Source organism: Solanum tuberosum, unplaced genomic scaffold (assembly GCF_000226075.1).
Source record: "Solanum tuberosum cultivar DM 1-3 516 R44 unplaced genomic scaffold, SolTub_3.0 scf00101, whole genome shotgun sequence".
NCBI classification, from domain to species: Eukaryota; Viridiplantae; Streptophyta; class Magnoliopsida; order Solanales; family Solanaceae; genus Solanum; species Solanum tuberosum.
The window spans coordinates 40,991-47,756 of NW_006239029.1; the positions used below are offsets into that span (position 1 = coordinate 40,991).

General features: G+C 35.5%; 1 pseudogene; it reads left to right on the plus strand.

Annotated features, from left to right (window-relative positions):
- Positions 1 to 395: 395 nt before the first annotated feature.
- LOC102590207 (U3 small nucleolar ribonucleoprotein protein IMP4-like) lies at positions 396 to 6,766 on the plus strand (annotated as a pseudogene).

Sequence of the window (6,766 nt, forward strand, 5' to 3'; positions counted from 1 at the left end):
ATATATATATATTTTAATAATATTTCAGTATCACTTTTGACGGATATATGAAGTTGAACTAACATGGATGTGGAGTACGAATCTTGAGCATCAAACTATAGTTTTGGTGGATATATATATATATGATTGTTCAATATCACTTTAATGGATGTATGTTATTATACTAAACATGCTAAAAATGAAATTATAGTTACAAATATCTCTCTATATATATATGTTAAAAAGGCTAAAAGAATTACTCATTTAATTCTCTTAATTATATTTATTAATATTAATTATTAGAATTCCTCAACACACGTTACAAATTTTTAATTTTTACTACCTTATTTAGTATCATTAGTATACATCATTTTTAATTACTTCAAATACAGTATATTATAGTAAAAGCCCATTTTATTTTGTCTTCTCACAAAACCCTCTCCTTCTTTTTCCCCAAAATCTCTTAAACCCTAAAACCAGAAAAACCTTGAAAACGACGACGTTTGTGTAGTAGCCACCATGCATAGAAGGAACATTAGGCTGCGAAGAGAGTACCTATACAGGAAAAGCTTAGAAGGGAAGGAGCGTTTGCTCTATGAGAAGAAACGCAAAATCAGAGAAGCTTTAGAAGGTCAGTTTTCATTACAAATTTGATGAGAAAATATTGAAATTTGTAGAATTTTATATTTTTTGTGCTTTTTGTTTTTGGGTTTTTGATGATTTTGGGTATTTTCAGAGGGAAAACCAATTCCAACTGAGCTCAGGAACGAAGAAGCTGCTCTTCGGAAAGAAATCGATCTTGAAGATGAAATTACTGCTGGTATGCTGATTATTTCTAAATTTATAGGGTTGATACTTGATTATGATACGAATTGAGCTCGAATCGAAATTATAAACTAGAATTAATCTTGCTACAAAAATTGCTGCTATTAGTCTTGGTTATGGGGATACATGATTGAATTGGGGAGGAAGTGGTTTTGGTGTCTAATTGTAGGAGAAAAAGTGATGGATATTGGGATTTGCTTCACTGAGTAAGAAATTAAGAAAACTTTTAAATTTTGGGGTCTGATTAAGTATAAGTAGAATGCACTAAAATGCTTTTTAATCTTATAGTTTTAAACATATCAGCTGAAAAGTTAGAATTAAAGAGTCTTTTAAAAAAGAAAAGATACAATGTGATTAGTACATAGAATGTGAAGTAAAATATATAAGCTCACCACGAAAAAGATCTTTAAGAAAAAGAGAAATGTGATGAAAATATAACTGTTCAATACTTCTATATGATGCTGACAGAATCCAAGGTTGTGATTAGTACATACAATGTGAAGTAAAATTCTTTTCTTGGTTGGCACTTGAACATTAATCATAGACAAATGAATTCCAGTTGGCAAAATCATGATGGCTCACACTTGAGAAAACAACAAACAGACACACTAAGAACTGCTTAATTTTAGGACAATTTGCTACAATTTAAACATATTAGCATTGTGGTAGATCTGATGGAGGTGGTTCCATTGTCTATTCCTCTCCAATTCCATTTTCGACGATGAATGCCATACCTAGGCCCCAAGCCAAGTGTGAATCAATGTGGCAATTGAACAACCAAACCCCTGCAACATCACATAAGTCAATCAAATTCTCAAAACAGATACAAAAATTTCAAACAAAAATATTTTTAGTGATGAAATCAGGTTCTTTACCTGGATTATCAGCCACGGAATGAATGACTGCCTATCCACCAACAGGAACATCGATTGTGTTCCTGACAGGCGGATTGATCAAGTTAAAGTTGGCAGTATCAGTTTGAGCATTGAAGTTACCAAAACCTTGTCCAACAACCGAAAAATGGTATCCGTGAAGATGTATAGGATGGTCCTTTGTAGAGAAGATAGCAGTATCTTGCAACACAATCCGTACATTAGAACCAAACTTGAGCTTGTACAGCTTTGTTCCAAATCTCGGTTGCCAGAGTCCTCATGAAACATTGCCCGTGTAATCAAATTGCACCAGTGGAACAGGTGGGAAGTCCAATGTATAAATCCCTGGAATATTTTGGTAATAGGCCTGCAACAATGAAGTTCTTCTTGGAAAAACAAATGAAATGTTCATGCTAGCAGCAAATTGCATAATATTAGGCCCTTGACATCTAGGGCCAGGGGTGCAATTCACTAAGCCTAGTCCAACAGTGAAAAATAAGTTCTCATCAATCTGATTGGGAACTCTATTATTGCTTGGAATGCTCCTCAATTGATTAGCGAAAGAAGTGGCAGTGGCTGTATCATTGAAAGCTGGAAGTTGAGGCAATAAAGGTTTTGAATTCGCGCCTGAGTAGAGATTTGTGTATTCAAGTATGGCAGTGGTAGTGGTGTTATCAAATTGCCCATTTCTGACTGTGGCATAGGCACGAGCTGCCATATAGTATCGGCCAGGGAGGACTGATTAGCAGTGAGAGTTACATTAGTTGTTTGTCCAATTGATTTGAAATAGTAGTACATTGGTCTCCTTGGCTGAACGCGAAGAAGAGGTATCTTTTTTTATCTTCATATATATGATGCAAGATTTTATAGTTTCTAGGGGTTTTTATGTGCTCATGAGTTTTTCTTCACTTGTCTATTCTCTTGGTGGGTTAAATCTTGTAGAATGTGAAAAGGAAGAGAGAAGCAAAGAGGGTAAACAAGATGATGGAAGGATATGAAACCTTTGATAAACTAGAAATTATTGGCTGTTGGAAATCTTTACAATTCTCTTTAATGCTTGTATCTTCATCATGCCTTCTCTATGACAACATCTCTCTCTCTCTCTCTTCTTTTGTTAATATTTCACCGATGGGAATTGTAGACTATGCACGAACAAGTAGAACATAGTGGTTTGTTGAAATGTTCTCTAATTACATTCGTATTGAGTTGTAGTTGTATGTGCTATGTTTTTGCTATAACAAGGCTTTTGTCTATTTTTAATGATGTTGATGCAGTACCTCGATCAACTATTGATGATGAATATGCTAATGCACCTGAAAAAGATCCCAAAATTTTGCTTACCACTTCAAGAAATCCTAGTGCTCCTCTTACTCAGTTTGTCAAGGTTGGTGTACCCTTCAATTATCCTGTTATTATATTACGTAGTCCACTATCCCCTTCTCACTCTTTCTTTTAGAAGTCATTATATAGGAAACTATATTTTTTTAATTAGACACTTCTCATGTCCTATTCTGTCCTTTTTCCATGTTGTATGGAGACAGGAGTTGAAAATTGTGTTCCCTAATGCTCAGCGGATGAATCGTGGTGGTCAGGTTGGTCTGCTATTGGGAATTATTTTCTTGTTTAATATTTCTATCATTACGAGCTATTAGAGATGGCATTGGGAGCTTACAGCTTGAAAGATTCATAATTAGAATTGGTACTTTGTCTCTAACTTCTTGTCGGAATAGGAAGAGGTGTTCCATTCGTTTAAATTGCAATTTAAACATGTGTATATGTACATTTTTGTGTCTTACATGTATACTGGAACACAGAGAGTAAATACTAGAATAATGTATCAGGCTCACATATATACAATCCTGCAAACCCTCTAGAAAAATTTAATTGAATATAAAAAGATGAGAACAGATGGCCATGGATGTCGCATATTTGTTTTTTTAATGAAACGAGCTCTGATTCTTTGACTCTTAGACCCCTTGTTTGTGCAGGGAAAGTGATTTGTCTTAAAGCACTTATTAACATTTATGTGCTTGCATAACAAGCTATTTAGTTCTTAAAGCCTATGTTGCTTGGATTCTTCAAAAATGTCATCTTGGTGCATGTCGGTTGTCTGATCCTCCAAACGTAGTGCATTTTTAAAGCATCCGACACGGTGTGGCTGAGTTATTTGGAGAGTCCAAGCAGCACAACTTCAAGATATTTACGGTTTTACAATTATCTTCTATTTGTTTATCATATGTTTGTATTTTGCTCATTTTTTTTTTCTTCAGGTTATATCAGAAATAATTGAAACCTGCCGATCTCATGATTTTACAGATGTAATTTTGGTCCATGAGAATCGTGGTGTGCCTGATGGTATTGTCATTAGTCATCTGCCTTTGGTCCAACTGCTTACTTTGGATTGCTCAATGTGGTAAGTGGTCTTACTCTTACCCTGTTAAGCGCAGAAGTCTTATGCTGTCTATGTGAGTTGTAAGATGATGTCCCCATCTGCTATTTTCATGCAGGTGACTAGACATGATATTAAGGACAAAAAATCTATGGGAACGATGTCTGAGGCGTATCCACATTTGATTTTTGACAAATTTTCAACCAAGGTAATTCCTGACATTCCTTTTTCGATGAAGAGTGAAACACATGCATTTCAGTAGACTTGCTACTGACATTGAGATTTTTAAAACTGGTTGATCATGTCGCCAAAATCAGTTACTGGATGTTCAGATAACTCTTGAATATCTAGTCTTTCAATTCTTAGTGTGGCATCTTATATACTGTTCTATACTCACCGGGGATATTTTGATCATGCAGCTTGGTGAGAGGACAGTAAACATCCTAAAGCATTTGTTTCCTGTTCCCAAGCCTGATACAAAACGCATCCTCACATTTGCTAACCAGTCGGACTACATCTCATTCAGGTTTGTTTCTTGTTCAGTCTCATTAAGTTTTACTTTAGCAATGGAGGTTGTTAGTTTTTGCTGTTTAGTTTTACTTAAGTACAAGGCATGCTGGGGATTATGGCTCAGCAATATTTTTTTCCCTTTTGATCCTCGATCCACAGATTTCTCATTTTAGTAAATAGAAGCCATACAATCAGAATGAAGCTTGTAAACAATTGCTTTGGCATTAGCTATCCTTAAACAATTAGATATATTTTTGCTGATTGTGCCAGACTATGTTCTAGACTCTTTTTTATAACATTTTGTTGTGTTTTTCTGAAGTTCATCAATTTAGGGATGTCTCTTTTAGTTGTTTTAGTCATTAGCTTTTACACATTTTGTTCCAGACAATGTTGCTCGGACTCTTCAAAAATGTCAATGGGTGCGCGTCGAATTCTCCCAAAATAGTGTTTTTGGAGAATTCAACACGGGTGCGACAACGTAAGGGAAGAGTACGTGCAACCTAGGTTGCGTCAGAAATCATTAACCATTTTTTTGTTCTGTATGGTGAGGCCCATGGATTTTCCTGAACTATTCTAACAAATAGAAAAGGGGCTAAATCCATGATATGCTACATACTTTTGCTTCTCAAAATGTGAAAAGATTTTAGACAGACAAATGGATTATGACAAAGACCATGCAAGATAAAGTTGGAATATCACTGCTTAAATTTCATTACCTCTCCTGTCCAGCAGGAGGGAGCAGTAGCTTTTCCCACTTTACTCACTTGACTGACTCAAACCACCAACCGCATGGTTCGATCTTAGCGTGATTGCCACATATGAAATTGTTGCAAAGAAATAGCCCCCACTTGTTTCTCGAGAAGAGATGAGAAACATGCTCAATATCATTTGATTGAATAGTTGAACCAGTCCCTTGTTTGAAGAAACCCTCCACTTCAATCGGTATTTTTTTTCATGAAAAGCATGCATGAGATAAGAAATCCAGTGTTTCACTAAGATTTCGAATAATCCTCTGGTGGAGGGTCCTCACCACTAGGCTATCCCTTGGTTGTCTTGTTAACTGACAGAGGATAGTTAAAATAGGTATAAATTTGATGATTTACTGGATATACAGCTCCCCCCTTCCCTTTTCTTTAAACTAAATTTGATTGAAACATGCAGACATCACGTCTATGAAAAGCATGGAGGTCCAAAATCAATTGAGCTGAAAGAAGTTGGCCCTCGATTTGAACTACGGCTTTACCAGGTAACAATAATTATACCAAGACTACTTCATCATATTTGTTTGCATCCATGTTTATAAATAATCTTGAAACTGCTTGACTTATCTTAGTTTAGTTGTCAGACCTATGTTTTCCACATCTACATAATCCTATAAAATTATTTGGAACGACAAAAGAGAAAAAAGTTGCTGCAAGTTCTCTTATCTGCTTCATGATAATAGATGTCAAGCAACTAAACCAGAAGTGATATTAAGCTCTTCTCCAAGAGTTCACTAATATGTGTTTTATCTAGCTCGAGAATTATCATATTAGTTAACAGATTTGTTTTGGTCTTGAAGAATCAGTCCCTGAAAATGTGCTTTATTTAGTACACTTGCCCTGTCTCTTTGTCATATGAATTCCGTGCTATGTTGTTAGGAATGTGTGATCACCTTGATCCGTATTCTATCTGTTGCTGATTGCTCATGCCTGATCAAGTTACTTGTTTTTCAATGTAGATCAAATTAGGAACAATGGATCAAGACGAAGCTCAAATCGAGTGGGTCATAAAGCCTTACATGAACACATCCAAAAAACGAACCCTTTTAGGGGACTGATAGACATGCAGCAGAATATGAACTTTGAAGTCTCTGCCTCTTCCCGTTTGCACTAACAGAGGTTGATCGTTGCTCTAAGTCATGTATTCGACCATTGAAATGCAGATGTGATTGTTCCTAGAGCTACATTTGACTTAATTTGCCGCTTCCTGTTCCAGAGAGATGCTGTAAAATCTGCCTCTGTAGGAAAAGAAAAGAGAAACGAACTCTCTTTGTTTTAAGTAGTCATTTGGTCTTTTCCCCTTAGCTGGGAATATAATGTTATGTATAATGTGCTAATTATTTTTTTTAACCTCAAAGTTGATTTATGACTTCTATCTTGAGCTTATTGCAGCTTAAAGAGCAAAATATGGTGAATTCTTTTTGTTTTGA